The following is a 17,011-nucleotide window of genomic DNA, read 5'->3' as shown; positions in this document are numbered from 1 at the left end:
GTGTCTGCTATGTGTGTATATGTGCTCAGTGTGTGTGTGTGTATACATGCATGTGCGCTGTGTGTATGCGCTCGGTGTATCCATGTGTGTCTGCTGTGTGTGTGTATACATGCATGTGCGCTATGTGTGTATGCGCTCGGTGTATCTATGTGTGTCTGCTATGTGTGTATATGTGCTCAGTGTGTGTGTGTGTATACATGCATGTGCGCTGTGTGTATGCGTTCAGTGTATCCATGTGTGTCTGCTGTGTGTGTGTGTGTATATGCATGCATGTGCGCTGTGTGTATGCGCCTGGTGTATCCATGTGTGACTGCTGTGTGTGTGTGTATATACATGCATGTGCGCTGTGTGTATGCGCCCAGTGTATCCATGTGTGTCTGCTGTGTGTGTGTGTATTAGAGATGAGCGAACCGGTCGCGGTTCGGCTCGAGGTTGGTTCGCCGAACGGACCTCCCGTTCGAGTTCGGTTCGTCGAACGTTCGACGAACCGAACTCGAACTGCATAGGAAACAATGGCAGGCAATCACAAACACAGAAAAACACCTAGAAAACACCCTCAAAGGTGTCCAAAAGGTCACAAACAACTCACAACACATGGGAAAGTGACAAGGACATATACTCATGCGAAAACAAAAGAGCTGGACAAGGAAAAAGAGGAGGACACACAGATATATGAGTATATGCAAGGAAACATGCCATTATTGTGCAACTTGAGCCCTGCTCATTCTTGGCTTCCAATCTTGATAAATTGCCTGAGCTCGCCACGTACGTCTTGGGGATCTTGTCGTGTCCTGCAGCCAGCGTTCTCTCGGAACCTGTCTTCAGTGCTGCTGTGGGTCTGCTGGCAGATAAGCACACGTGTCTGTCCGCTGACAATGTGGACATGGCTCTCAGAGGACTTTTCTTCCCCGGGGTCAGCCAGGGGACGGGAAAGGCACGCGTATTTTTGAGAGTGCTTCATGCAAAGCATCTTTTTCTTTTTCAAAAGGGGGCTCAACCGATGCCAGTCAAGTGGGGTGTGTGTGGCCCAGTGAGTGGCAACGAGGGAGACTGTGGTTGGAGTCCCCTCGCTGTGTTTCTAAAAGAACCAAGATGAACAAGTCATGGCTCTCAGAGGACTTTTCTTCCCCGGGGTCAGCCAGGGGACGGGAAAGGCACGCGTATTTTTGAGAGTGCTTCATGCAAAGCATCTTTTTCTTTTTCAAAAGGGGGCTCAACCGATGCCAGTCAAGTGGGGTGTGTGTGGCCCAGTGAGTGGCAACGAGGGAGACTGTGGTTGGAGTCCCCTCGCTGTGTTTCTAAAAGAACCAAGATGAACAAGTCATGGCTCTCAGAGGACTTTTCTTCCCCGGGGTCAGCCAGGGGACGGGAAAGGCACGCGTATTTTTGAGAGTGCTTCATGCAAAGCATCTTTTTCTTTTTCAAAAGGGGGCTCAACCGATGCCAGTCAAGTGGGGTGTGTGTGGCCCAGTGAGTGGCAACGAGGGAGACTGTGGTTGGAGTCCCCTCGCTGTGTTTCTAAAAGAACCAAGATGAACAAGTCATGGCTCTCAGAGGACTTTTCTTCCCCGGGGTCAGCCAGGGGACGGGAAAGGCACGCGTATTTTTGAGAGTGCTTCATGCAAAGCATCTTTTTCTTTTTCAAAAGGGGGCTCAACCGATGCCAGTCAAGTGGGGTGTGTGTGGCCCAGTGAGTGGCAACGAGGGAGACTGTGGTTGGAGTCCCCTCGCTGTGTTTCTAAAAGAACCAAGATGAACAAGTCATGGCTCTCAGAGGACTTTTCTTCCCCGGGGTCAGCCAGGGGACGGGAAAGGCACGCGTATTTTTGAGAGTGCTTCATGCAAAGCATCTTTTTCTTTTTCAAAAGGGGGCTCAACCGATGCCAGTCAAGTGGGGTGTGTGTGGCCCAGTGAGTGGCAACGAGGGAGACTGTGGTTGGAGTCCCCTCGCTGTGTTTCTAAAAGAACCAAGATGAACAAGCCATGGCTCTCAGAGGACTTTTCTTCCCCGGGGTCAGCCAGGGGACGGGAAAGGCACGCGTATTTTTGAGAGTGCTTCATGCAAAGCATCTTTTTCTTTTTCAAAAGGGGGCTCAACCGATGCCAGTCAAGTGGGGTGTGTGTGGCCCAGTGAGTGGCAACGAGGGAGACTGTGGTTGGAGTCCCCTCGCTGTGTTTCTAAAAGAACCAAGATGAACAAGTCATGGCTCTCAGAGGACTTTTCTTCCCCGGGGTCAGCCAGGGGACGGGAAAGGCACGCGTATTTTTGAGAGTGCTTCATGCAAAGCATCTTTTTCTTTTTCAAAAGGGGGCTCAACCGATGCCAGTCAAGTGGGGTGTGTGTGGCCCAGTGAGTGGCAACGAGGGAGACTGTGGTTGGAGTCCCCTCGCTGTGTTATACATGCTTTTAGAAGGGCATGACATGGCTTGGAGGTTGACTTTCATAAAATGCAAACTGTTGGCTACCAAAATGCTGCCTTTCCAACAACTGTGGTTATAGGCAATGAGGAACATACTGATGAAGATGAGACGCAGATACCCGATTGGGATGACAACTTAAATATTCGGTCAGGGCAAGAAGAAACTCGGTCTGAGGGGGAGGGGAGTGCAAACACAACAATTGATGATGAAGTTCTAGATCCCACCTACTGTCAACCCACAGTCAGACACTCGAGGAGGTCAATAGAGGCGGTGGAGGAGGATGCAACCGACGTCGAAGTAACCTGGCGCCTTCCTGGACACAGTCGGAGCACTGGTAGCACGTCTACAACTGCATCCTCAGCCACCACTCTGCCTCTGAGCATTATTCGGGGTGGATCAACAGGTCGCATGGCCTCTAAGCCTTGCCTAGCCTGGTCCTTTTTTGACATAAAAAAAGATCGGCCAAATTATGTGATCTGTAACATTTGCCATGGTTATCTTAGTAGAGGTCAAAACCTCAGCAGTTTGACAACTTCTTCCATGAATCGTCACATGAATAAATATCATATGGCCTGGTGGGAAGCTCACCGTGCTGCAATGCGGCCTAGTGGAGCCAACCATCCACCGCCTGCCCCTTCCAGGGCATCCGCGCGCTCGTCATCTTCTAGGACTGTGGGGACAGCTGTCACACCTGTTTTTCCACCCACAACTTCCACCACTGTAACCGCAACAGGCAGTTTGCTTGGTAGGTCGTCAGTTGGTTTGGAAGGGGAAACAAGTGAGTGTGTACAGCTCTCTCAGACATCGATAGCACCAACTTTGGATGAAGGCAACATCATGTCTCCGCCTGCACTTTCCTCCCAAAGCTGCATTTTTCCAGGGACACCCTACTCAACACCGTCTACACACAGCAGCCAGATCTCTGTCCCTCAGATGTGGTCAAATAAAAGGCCACTTCCTTCGACCCATGACAAAGCGAAGAGGTTGACTCTATCCCTCTGTAAGCTGTTGGCTACAGAAATGCTGCCTTTCCGCCTAGTGGACACACAGGATTTTAGAGACCTTATATCTGTCGCTGTGCCCCAGTACCAGATGCCTAGTCGCCACTACTTCTCTAAGAAAGGTGTGCCCGCGCTACACCAGCATGTCGCACACAATATCACCGCTTCCTTGAGAAACTCTGTGTGTGAACGGGTGAATTTCAGCACCGATACTTGGACCAGTAAGCATGGACAGGGACGTTACATGTCGCTGACTGGGCACTGGGTAACTATGGTGATAGATGGTGAAGGGTCTGCTGCACAAGTCTTGCCGTCCCCACGACTTGTGTGTCAATCCTCTGTCTGTCCAAGTTCCGCCACTGCTTCTGCATCCTCCACCTCATCTGGGTCCTCCACCTCCGCCCCAAGCCTGCCTGGTCAGGCCACCAGCGTTCTCACTGCGCAGAAGGAATCACGCACCCCTCATTACTATGCTGGCAGCAGAGCGCAACGGCATCAGGCGGTCTTTAGCTTGACATGTCTTGGGAATAAGAGTCACACAGCTGAGGAGTTGTGGTCAGCTCTGCGGTCCGAGTTTAATAAATGGTTGTCTCCACTCAACCTGCAGCCTGGTAAGGCCGTGTGCGACAATGCTGCAAACCTGGGTGCGGCCCTTCGCCTGGGCAAGGTGACACACGTGCCTTGTATGGCTCACGTGTTGAACCTTGTTGTCCAGCAATTTTTAACACACTATCCCGGCCTAGATGGCCTTCTGACCAGGGCACGGAAACTGTCTGCAGTGCTCACTTCCGCCGTTCAAGCGCCGCAGCTGAGCGACTTGCATCGCTCCAGAAGTCTTTCGGCCTGCCGGTTCATCGCCTGAAATGCGATGTGGCGACACGCTGGAATTCAACTCTCCACATGTTACAGCGACTGTGGCAGCACCGCAGAGCCCTGGTGCAATACGTCATGACGTATAGCCTGGGCCAACGAGATGCAGAGGTGGGGCAGATCACCCTGATGGAGTGATCTCAGATCAAGGACCTATGCACCCTTCTGCACAGTTTCGACATGGCGACGAATATGTTTAGCGCTGACAATGCCATTATCAGCATGACGATTACAGTCATTTACATGCTGGAGCACACGCTAAACACTATTCGGAGTCAGGGGGTGGGACAACAGGAAGGGGAGGAACTACAGGAGGATTCATATGCGCAAGACACAACAACATCACCAAGGTCCAGACGTTCATCATCACCAACGCGGCAGGCATGGGACCATGGGGGACAGGGATCAACAAGGGCGCATGGTAGCAGGCGAGATGTTGAGGAAGGTGCAGGAGGACATGAAGATATGGAGGACGAACTGTCCATGGACATGGAAGACTCAGCTGATGAGGGGGACCTTGGTCAAATTTAAGTTGAAAGAGGTTGGGGGGAAATGACAGAGGAAGAAAGAACGGTTAGCACCTCTATGCCACAAACACAGCGTGAACTTGGTCCGCATGGCTGCGCAAGACACATGAGTGCCTTCTTGTTGCACTACCTCCAACATGACCCTCGTATTGTCAAAATTAGAAGTGATGATGACTACTGGCTTGCCACACTATTAGATCCCCGGGACAAGTCCAAATTTTGTGACATAATTCCACCCATAGAAAGGGACGCACGTATGCAGGAGTATCAGCAGAAGCTGTTACTCGATCTTAGCTCGGCTTTTCCACCAAACAACCGTGCAGGTGAAGGGAGTGATTCTCCCAGTTGTAACTTGACAAACATGGGACGGCCTCGTCATCTTCAACAGTCTACCCGTACCAGTAGGACCGTATCTGGTGCTGGTAACAGCAATTTTATGGAATCTTTTCATAATTTTTTTAGACCCTCCTTTGCAAGGCCACCAGAGACATCAAGTGTGTCACATAGTCAACGGATGGAGAGGATGATACAGGAGTATCTCCAAATGAACATCGATGCAATGACTTTGCAAATGGAGCCTTGCTCCTTTTGTGCTTCAAATCTAGAAAAATGTCAAGAGCTCTCCAGTTACGCCTTGAAGATTTTGTCGTGTCCAGCTGCCAGCGTTGTCTCTGAACGTGTCTTCAGTGCTGCTGGGTGTGTGCTGACAGATAAGCGCACGCGTCTGTCCAGTGACAATGTGGACAGACTGACGTTCATCAAAATGAACAAGTCATGGATCCAGAAGGAATTTACTACCCCTGTGTCATCCTGGGGAGAGTAAATGCTTGTGGATTTGGAATGTGCTTGATGCAAATCAAAACATCCTGTTTGCAACTAGGGCACAAGTCCTGCCACTGATGGGGTGTCTGTGTGCCCAATTTGGGGAAAAAAGGTAGACTCCGCTTGGAGTAACCCTTGCTTGCTGTGTTTTTTAAAAATGATACAAGATGAACAGATCTGAAGGCAAGATGAAGGCAACATCATGTCTCCGCCTGCACTTTTCTCACAAACCTGCATTTTTCCAGGGACACCCTACTCAACACCGTCTACAGACAGCAGCCAGATCTCTGTCCCTCAGATGTGGTCAAATAAAAGGCCACTTACTGCGACCCATGACAAAGCTAAGTGGTTGACTCTATCTCTCTGTAAGCTGTTGGCTACCGAAATGCTGCCTTTACGCGTAGTGGACACACAGGATTTTACAGACCTTATGTCTGTCGCGGTGCCCCAGTACCAGATGCCCAATCACCACTGCTTCTCCAAGAAAAGCATGCCCGCGCTACACCAGCATGTCGCACACAACATCACCACTTCCTTGAGAAAATCTGTGTGCGACAGGGTGCATTTCAACACAGATACTTGGACCAGTAAGCATAGACAGGGTCATTACATGTCACTGACTGGGCACTGGCAAACTATGGTGAGAGATGGAGAAGGGTCTGCTGTACAAGTCTTGCCGTCCCCACGAGTTGTTTCAATCCTTGTTCTGTATGTAGAAGTTAATACACTGCTTCTGCCTCTTCAACCTCGTGTGGGTCCTCTACCTTGGCGCAAACCCTGTGTGGTCAGGCCACCCTTCCTTGCAACTGCGCACAAGGACTACCACACACCTCCTTACTATGCTGGCAGCAGAGCTCAATGCCATCAGGCGGTCAAAGTTTTACTTTGAAATGTATGGGAAATGTGAGTCACACCGCTATTACAGAGAATAGTAGTCAGGCAGGGTCAAAACATTAATTGAGGAACAGGAACAGAATGGGACGGCCAGGAAAGAATCAGAAAACAAGCAGAGGTGAAATGCGTATCGGCCAACAAGGTACATAAACAGCAAGCAGGAAAAGTAGTCAGGTAACAAGCACACAAAATCATAAAACTGAACTGGGGGTAAAATTAACCAGAGGTTCATAGCTATGTCTGGCAGTGGTCTGCAGACAGGATGGGCATAAAAAAGGGTGTGGTGTCTTCCCATTGGTTGTAGCTGAATGATGGTATTTCATCTGTGAGATACCCACCAGCTACATTCAGCCAGAGATTCTGCATCTGTCAAGGTAATGCAGCCCAGTGGGTGAGCATAACCTGCGTCCACCTGCGCCGCTGGCATCGACTACTCTCCCATCATCAGCACTATTCATGAAAGGAACACGTTGTCACCTGGCGACCGGAGTACAAATTGACGGAGCGGACTCCGTTGGTGACTTAACAGCCGTGTGCGGCAATGATGCAAACCTGGCTGCGGGCCATCCTCAGGGCAATGTGACACACGTGCCTTTTAGGGCTCACGTGTTGAACCGAATTCGCCAGCAATTTTTAAAACACCATCACGGCCTACATGGCCTTGTGCAGTGGGCACGCTCGCTATGTGCTCACTTCCATCGTGCGCACACAGCAGCTCAACAACTTTCATCACTCCGGAAGTCTTAGGGTCTGGCAGTTAAACGCCGTAAATGCGATGTTTCGACACGCAGGAATTGGAATCTGCACATGTTGCAGCGTGTGTGGCAGCACCGCAGAGCCCTGCTGAAATACGGTAAGACATATAGCCTGGGATAACTTGATCCAGAGGTGGTGCAGATCACGCTGCTGGAGTGGTGTCAGATCAAGGACCTATGCACCCTGCTACACAGTTTTGAAATGTCGACGAAGATGTTTAGCACTGGCAATGTCATTCTCAGCGTGACAATTCTGGTCATCTACATGATGGAGCACACTGTAATTATTATTCGGAGTCAGGTGTTGGGACAAGAGGAAGGGGAGGAAGTACAGGAGGAGTCATATGCGGAAGGGATAACAAGATCTACGAGGTCCAGATGGTCAGCGGCACCTATGCGGCAGTCATGGTGAGGGAGAGGGAGAGGGATTAACAAGGGCGCATAGTATCAGCAAAAAGTGTTGATGAAAGTGCAGGAGCCCATGAAGAAATGGAGGACGAACTGGCGATGGGCATGGAAGACTCAGCAGATGAGTGAGAGCTTGCTCACATTTCGGTTGTGCGAGGTTGGGGGGAGAGGGCAGAGGAAGGATTCTCACCTCTCTGCCACCAACACACCAAGGACTTGGTCCTCCTGGATGCACAAGACACATGAGCGCCTTCTTGCTGCACTACCTACATGACCCTCGGATTGTATGAATTTGAACTAATCCTGAATACTGGGTTGCCACACTGTTAGATCCCCGGTACAAGACAAAATTTGGCGAACTAATTCCTGCCATAGAAATAGACGCACGTATACAGGAGTATCTGCAGAATGTGGTACGCAATCTTAGATCTACTTGTCCACTAAACACCAGTGCTGCACAGAGTGAATCTCAACGCTTTGTCATGGATAGGAGGAAATGGTCTTTTACTTGACAACATCGGAGGGACCGAGGGATGGCTGCTGTGCTGAGATGGCGTTGAGTACGGTGTCCCTGCACAGTTGCACTTTTGGTCATATCCCAAAATGAGTTGAAAAAGGACAGATGCTGTTGGAAAGGGGAACAGGTGTGTTGGAAAGGGGAAAAAAGTTTTGGTCCGTGGATTTGGTGGTTAAGCAACTGTAACATTTGCTGAAGAAACAACATCTGTTACAGTGGGACTGGCAGATTTGGATAAAGTGGTATATAATCTGTGACCGCTATATAACGAAAATTAATAAGAAAAGAAAGAGAAAGGTATATATCCCCATCAGCAGTCAGTGTCCACCGTGCTCCCAGTTGGAAAAGGAGAGGTTGGCAACTTGAAGGTTTGGTGGAGGATACAGAGCTGTGTGGCTATGAAACTAATAGTAGCCTGAACCGAGTTAGACGCCATTCGGATCTGGAGACTGTGAGCCCTGTTAGCGTCACAGGGTCCACATGCCCACCCAGCCCAGGAACTCCCTGTTAACAACACAGGGGCCATTGAGTACGCTGACCGTGTGCGTAGGGGCCACACCTGTGGACAGCAGGCGCATCAGCAGCAGCAGGCCTGTTAATGCCACTGGGCTGCACAAGCAGGACTGTTAGGACAGGAGCTGGTCTTAACCGTTCTGCGTTACCAACTGTGGTGGTGGCCTGCATCCACCACCCGATCCCTGCCTACCTCTGGCCTAAAGCCACAATGGGTTCAACACATGGAGGTGTGCTCTTTCGGAGCATAATAGAAGACTGCGCACCTCCTTGTTGGCTCCAGCCCCTTTTATAACCTGGGTCCGCCCCAAACCAGGGTGAACCACAATGCACCTCCTGGAGACAAAAGTAGAGTGACACGTCATGAGTGGCATAACTAGCGTCCTATTTGGAAACGCAACTTCAATGATGACCTCATGGCTGCCATGACCCAAACACCTCACCAGTCATCGTCTGAGCATCAATAATGCGGTGACAAGTCATAGGTGTGGGCCTCTGCAAGCCATTTGGGAGGACACCTGATGCCCTGTGGTCTATATGGGACCCCCACATCAGGGCCAGGGCCAAAGAGTTCATTACCGGACCTAGTCTCTGATGCAGGAAGTGCCTGAGCATGCTCAGTAGCATGAAATACAGTCTCTGAAAAAAGACTATCAGCTTTAGCATGGTGTCTATGCCCAAAACAGGACTTATACCCGGCACGGAATGCAAGCACCTGTGCAAAGAGGCTTTTCACACTTAGTGTGGGAGCATGCGCTGTATCCCGAAATGAAAACTTAGCGTCAGGAATGGCACAGTCAGGCTGAGCATACTCACTAGGCGAAACACTGTAATTATGCTGCAGCTGGGGTACATCGGCACACGCATGCGCACTAGCTGCCTCTCCACACTTAGACGTGGAGGGGAAATTTGTCTTGGAGATGCTGTCTATGAACAGAAGGAAAAGCTAAAGGAAGCCTGACTTTCTATCCCTCCGAATTATGAAATGCAGCAATGAATTCCATGAGTTTGCTATAACATTAGCGTAGCAAAATGTGCATGAGGGTGTGATGTAGAGGTGCTAGAAATAGCTTGTCACCAGTGGGGCACTAATGGAATACAACAGCCAGTTCTATGATGCCACAAAATGGCAGTATTTTTTGCTATCATTATAGCTTATTAAAAACAGAGCACGAGGTTGTCATGCAGAGGTGCTGCACATAGATTTGCAGTAGTGTGAATTGACAAAAGTACAATAGCCACGTTTAGGATACAACTAGGTACAGTGAGTGTTTGCTAGTATAATGGCTGAGTTTAAAATAGTTTGAGTGTGCAAGGCAGGCAGATGTCCTGCAAATAACGTTCCAATACTGTGAATTGACAAAAGTACAATAGCCACGTTTAGGATACAACTAGGTACAGTGAGTGTTTGCTAGTATAATGGCTGAGTTTAAAAAAGTTTGAGTGTGCAATGCAGGCAGACGTGCTGCAAATAACGTTCCAATACTGTGAATTGACAAAAGTACAATAGCCACGTTTAGGATACAACTAGGTACAGTGAGTGTTTGCTAGTATAATGGCTGAGTTTAAAAAAGTTTGAGTGTGCAATGCAGGCAGACGTGCTGCAAATAACGTTCCAATACTGTGAATTGACAAAAGTACAATAGCCACGTTTAGGATACAACTAGGTACAGTGAGTGTTTGCTAGTATAATGGCTGAGTTTAAAAAAGTTTGAGTGTGCAATGCAGGCAGACGTCCTGCAAATAACGTTCCAATACTGTGAATTGACAAAAGTACAATAGCCACGTTTAGGATACAACTAGGTACAGTGAGTGTTTGCTAGTATAATGGCTGAGTTTAAAAAAGTTTGAGTGTGCAATGCAGGCAGACGTGCTGCAAATAACGTTCCAATACTGTGAATTGACAAAAGTACAATAGCCACGTTTAGGATACAACTAGGTACAGTGAGTGTTTGCTAGTATAATGGCTGAGTTTAAAAAAGTTTGAGTGTGCAATGCAGGCAGACGTCCTGCAAATAACGTTCCAATACTGTGAATTGACAAAAGTACAATAGCCACGTTTAGGATACAACTAGGTACAGTGAGTGTTTGCTAGTATAATGGCTGAGTTTAAAAAAGTTTGAGTGTGCAAGGCAGGCAGATGTCCTGCAAATAACGTTCCAATACTGTGAATTGACAAAAGTACAATAGCCACGTTTAGGATACAACTAGGTACAGTGAGTGTTTGCTAGTATAATGGCTGAGTTTAAAAAAGTTTGAGTGTGCAATGCAGGCAGATGTCCTGCAAATAACGTTCCAATACTGTGAATTGACAAAAGTACAATAGCCACGTTTAGGATACAACTAGGTACAGTGAGTGTTTGCTAGTATAATGGCTGAGTTTAAAAAAGTTTGAGTGTGCAATGCAGGCAGACGTGCTGCAAATAACGTTCCAATACTGTGAATTGACAAAAGTACAATAGCCACGTTTAGGATACAACTTGGTACAGTGAGTGTTTGCTAGTATAATGGCTGAGTTTAAAAAAGTTTGAGTGTGCAATGCAGGCAGACGTCCTGCAAATAACGTTCCAATACTGTGAATTGACAAAAGTACAATAGCCACGTTTAGGATACAACTAGGTACAGTGAGTGTTTGCTAGTATAATGGCTGAGTTTAAAAAAGTTTGAGTGTGCAATGCAGGCAGACGTGCTGCAAATAACGTTCCAATACTGTGAATTGACAAAAGTACAATAGCCACGTTTAGGATACAACTAGGTACAGTGAGTGTTTTCTAGTATAATGGCTGAGTTTAAAAAAGTTTGAGTGTGCAATGCAGGCAGACGTCCTGCAAATAACGTTCCAATACTGTGAATTGACAAAAGTACAATAGCCACGTTTAGGATACAACTAGGTACAGTGAGTGTTTGCTAGTATAATGGCTGAGTTTAAAAAAGTTTGAGTGTGCAATGCAGGCAGACGTGCTGCAAATAACGTTCCAATACTGTGAATTGACAAAAGTACAATAGCCACGTTTAGGATACAACTAGGTACAGTGAGTGTTTGCTAGTATAATGGCTGAGTTTAAAAAAGTTTGAGTGTGCAATGCAGGCAGACGTGCTGCAAATAACGTTCCAATACTGTGAATTGACAAAAGTACAATAGCCACGTTTAGGATACAACTAGGTACAGTGAGTGTTTGCTAGTATAATGGCTGAGTTTAAAAAAGTTTGAGTGTGCAATGCAGGCAGACGTCCTGCAAATAACGTTCCAATACTGTGAATTGACAAAAGTGCAATAGCCACGTTTAGGATACAACTAGGTACAGTGAGTGTTTGCTAGTATAATGGCTGAGTTTAAAAAAGTTTGAGTGTGCAATGCAGGCAGACGTGCTGCAAATAACGTTCCAATACTGTGAATTGACAAAAGTACAATAGCCACGTTTAGGATACAACTAGGTACAGTGAGTGTTTGCTAGTATAATGGCTGAGTTTAAAAAAGTTTGAGTGTGCAATGCAGGCAGACGTCCTGCAAATAACGTTCCAATACTGTGAATTGACAAAAGTACAATAGCCACGTTTAGGATACAACTAGGTACAGTGAGTGTTTGCTAGTATAATGGCTGAGTTTAAAAAAGTTTGAGTGTGCAATGCAGGCAGATGTCCTGCAAATAACGTTCCAATACTGTGAATTGACAAAAGTACAATAGCCACGTTTAGGATACAACTAGGTACAGTGAGTGTTTGCTAGTATAATGGCTGAGTTTAAAAAAGTTAGAGTGTGCAATGCAGGCAGATGTCATGCAAATAACGTTCCAATACTGTGAATTGACAAAAGTCCAATAGCCACGTATAGGATGCCACTAGGTACACTGAGTTTTTGCTAGTATAATGGCTTCGTTATAATTAGTTGGAGTGTGCAACGCAGGCAGATGCGCTCTGCAAATGTCTTGGCACTAGTGGGACTATAGCAAAGTCCAATAGCCACGTATAGGATGCCACTAGGTACACTGAGTGTTTGCTAGTAAAATTGCTTAGTTTAAAAAAGTTGTAGTGTGCAATGCAGGCAGACGTGCTCTGCAAATGTCTTTGCACTAGTGGGACTATAGCAAAGTCCAATAGCCACGTATAGGATGCCACTAGGTACACTGAGTGTTTGCTAGTAAAATTGCTTAGTTTAAAAAAGTTGTAGTGTGCAATGCAGGCAGACGTGCTCTGCAAATGTCTTTGCACTAGTGGGACTATAGCAAAGTCCAATAGCCACGTATAGGATGCCACTAGGTACACTGAGTGTTTGCTAGTATAATGGCTTCGTTATAATTAGTTGGAGTGTGCAACGCAGGCAGATGCGCTCTGCAAAAGTCTTGGCACTAGTGGGACTATAGCAAAGTCCAATAGCCACGTATAGGATGCCACTAGGTACACTGAGTGTTTGCTAGTAAAATTGCTTAGTTTAAAAAAGTTGTAGTGTGCAATGCAGGCAGACGTGCTCTGCAAATGTCTTTGCACTAGTGGGACTATAGCAAAGTCCAATAGCCACGTTTAGGATGCCACTAGGTACACTGAGTGTTTGCTAGTATAATGGCTTACTTAGAATGAGTTGGAGTGTGCAGAGGACAAGAGGGTACAGTGGCAGGATTGTGGTGCTCTGGGTAGAGGAATGGAAGCCTGCCTTTCTATTCCCTCCTAATGGTGAAATGCAGGGAGGAAATCCCTGACCTGGGCTACACAGACGCTGTTGCTGTTTGCAGGACCTGTCACTTATGGCTCTCTGACCCTGCCGCTTTGAGCCCTTAAAAGGACTGCTAGAATGTGCTCTCCCTAAGCTGTCTAACGCTGTGTATGCAGCGCATACAGCTGTATCGGCGATAGGACTCAGGAGGACGGAGCTGCGACACTGATGTCTGACACCAAAGACGCAGAAGGCAGATAATGGCGTTCGTGAAGAAAATGTCCGGTTTTATAATGCAGGGACATGTGACATGCAGATCCTATCACACATGCCGTTGCTTCTCTGGCTCAAAGTCCACTTAGGTGTGTGTGTGTCTGTGATTGGCTGACATGCTGGCCCGCCCCACAAGACGCGCGCGCTTAGGGAAGGAAGACAAGAAAAAAAAAAAAAATATATATTATAGAAACAGCAGTGATCTGAAGGCGCTGTTCACGCACACTATACACTGAAATGTGATAATAGTTTGATTCACAGAGTGACTTACACTATTACAGCAGAAACCAAGCTAGGATTTAGCTGTTTTTTGGCTGCTAGAACCGTTCTCGAACGTTTCTAGAACTATCGAGCTTTTGCAAAAAGCTCGAGTTCTAGTTCGATCTAGAACATGCCCCAAAATCACTCGAGCCGCGAACTGGAGAACCACGAACCACGAACCGCGCTCAACTCTAGTGTGTATATACATGCATGTGCGCTGTGTGTATGCGCCCAGTGTATCCATGTGTGTCTGCTATGTGTGTATATGTGCTCAGTGTGTGTGAGTATATACATGCATGTGCGCTGTGTGTATGCGCCCAGTGTAACCATGTGTGTCTGCTATGTGTGTATATGTGCTCAGTGTGTGTGTATACATGAATGTGTGCTATGTGTGTAAGTGTCGGTGTATCCATGTGTGTCTGCTATGTGTGTGTGTGTGTGTATATATATACATGCATGTGTGGTATGTGTGACACGGACGTCTGAAGGCAGCCGTACACTGTACAGGACAGTGGCTGCGCCGCAACTTCCTGGTCACATGACAACACGTGATCGGAGGTTGTCGCGCGGCAACTGTAGTGTACACAGAGCACGGGAGCGCGCCGGATGCGACAAAGTGGAGAAAAGGTAAGCGACAGTGCTGACGTGTGCCGGGAGCCGGGGTAAGCTAGTAACCATCTTACACATTGGTAACTAAGGAAAGCGGTTAATATAGTTACCCGATGTGAACTATGGATACCAGCCTACGCCGGCTCCGGCACACGTGTGTCAGGAGGCGGAGTAAGCTAGTGGCTTTTCTCCACTTAGTCTTGCGGTGTGGGCTTCGGGTGCTGCAGCAGTCACCTGGGTGTCGGGCGTCTCCGTGTGGGTTCGGGGAATGCGTGTAGGGGGACGGGTCCCGGGCGAGCATCCAATGCGTGAGGGGGCGGGGCCTGGCCAAGCGTCCAATGCATGCAGGGGGCCGGGGCGAGCGGCCAATCCATGGGGGGCGGGGCCAGGGCGAGCCGAGCGGCCAATCCGCTGGTTGTCACCGTAAGGGCACAATTTTGGAGCAAGACAGACAGACAGACAGACAGAATAAGGCAATTATATATATAGATTATATGAAGAGATAAGCGGATTGATCCTTTGAGAATTGACTTTGAGTCAATTGTCCTCAAATTCACAAATACAAGCACATTTAGGCGTGGCACCCTGACAAAATCAGGTTGTCACAGAAGAGTGCATCAATCTTCCATATGCAGGATTCCCTCCTCTTTGGCCTTCCAACACAACCCCACACAGGTACATAACACCAGTGACAAAAGCCTAGTCACCCCCCCAGGACAGTAGGAACACACCAGGGGGCGGGGCCATGCAGATGATGACGCCCACCTAGGGGTTCTGAGGCATCAAGGGGAGGGAACAAGACAGTCTGAGTTGGAGTTGTGAGGAGACAGTGGAAGTGAGAGGAGTGAAGTGGTAGTCGGGGGTTGTAGCCCCCAGACTACTGGACTACTTGAGCTGACTAGGTGGCAGACGGCAGAGCAGGGCCACAGGCGATGGAGATCTGGTCGCAGGAGACCTTAAGTAGACCGGGGCAGAGTTGTAGCCCGCCGGCAGCAGCGGGAATCCGGTCCGGAGGCCATGCATAGTCGGGGTACCTGGACCCTAGGGCGAGGACAGCTGCAAGCACCTTTACAATTAACCAACAGGGGACAATATTCCAAGTCTTGTCCCACTAATAGCCCAGATAGAGCGAAATGGAAGCCCAACAAGGGGGATAGGGCGTCTGCAAGTGCTTGCTAAAATCCCACGGTCAGTTCTCGCGGGCCACAGCTCCCACGGAAAACTCACCGAGAGTGGACTTTCCCCGTTTCATGCGGACTAGTCAACACACAAGACACCAACCTGAAGTGCAGGAGGAAGGGCCCCTGTTCTGTCCACCGGTGTGTGGGACCCGAGCACACCCCTCCGGAGGCTACCGGTTACCGGCAGTTGGTTTACTTTCTGGACTCTGTGTGACTTTATTCATAACAGTGAGTACACCGGAATCATCCGGTCCATCACCGCAGACTGCGCCCCATCACTCTCTCACCGACACCTGGGCCCCGGGACAACACCTCCCCTACCCGTGCAGGGGATATCATCCTGCTGCCCTGCTCCATCAGTGCCGGACACCCCATACCAAGGCAGCAGTGGTGTCACCAACAATCACCGCAACCCACAGGTGGCGTCACTGACACAACCTTCCCCCATATAGACTTAAACCCCCTTTTTTTCACTTGCGAGCGATGGCCGGCTGCACGCGCCCGGGTCCGGTTGCCACTCGAGCCACAGCAGCGACCCCGGATCCGAGCGTCTCGAGCAGCCCCCCTGCCGTGGTCTGTCCCCCGCCCGCAACATAAGTACATTGCTATGGGATTTGCGAGGATGGCATCAAATAAAAGGCTGGTGCTAATTCACACACTTCTGAAGACTAGAGAGTGGCCTAATAAGATCAGTCATGGAATCTACTTACATAATCCCTAGTTTTGTCTATTCCCATATTCTGTCATGCACCGCGGCCATGTCCGTTGTGCAGTTGCAGTTCGAACGATGCTCTGGCTTCCGGGTCCCCACTGCATGCACGCACACATACACACACAGCAGACACACACAGCAGACACCGAACGCGAACAGACACATGCATGTATACACTGAACACAGACACACACACACTGCTGTATACTCACTTGTCCAGGGCCACCGCCTCCGCTTCTGCTGTCAGCCCTTTACTGCAGTTGAATGCTTTGTGGCGCCATAAAGCATTCAACTGCAGTAAAGCCATGACATCAACCTGCAGAGGCCGCTTTGTACACCGGATGCTATCGGAGGAGTCTATGTGCTGCAGCTGGAGGTTTCGCGGGCACGGAGGACAGGTGAGACACTGCATAATAGGGGACAGAAGGAAACCAGCAGGAGCACAATGTGCTCATTACTGCAGAGGACATCAGCCCCCCCCACCAGATCTGTATGCCCCAAGCCCCCCCACCAGATCTGTATGCCCCCAGCCCCCCACCAGATGTGTATACCCCCAGGCCCCCCCCACCAGAACTGTATAGCCCCAGCCCCCCTCCACC

This window comes from Anomaloglossus baeobatrachus, chromosome 4, assembly GCF_048569485.1.
Source record: "Anomaloglossus baeobatrachus isolate aAnoBae1 chromosome 4, aAnoBae1.hap1, whole genome shotgun sequence".
Classification (NCBI taxonomy): Eukaryota; Metazoa; Chordata; class Amphibia; order Anura; family Aromobatidae; genus Anomaloglossus; species Anomaloglossus baeobatrachus.
Note: the sequence above shows the minus strand (reverse complement) of the source record.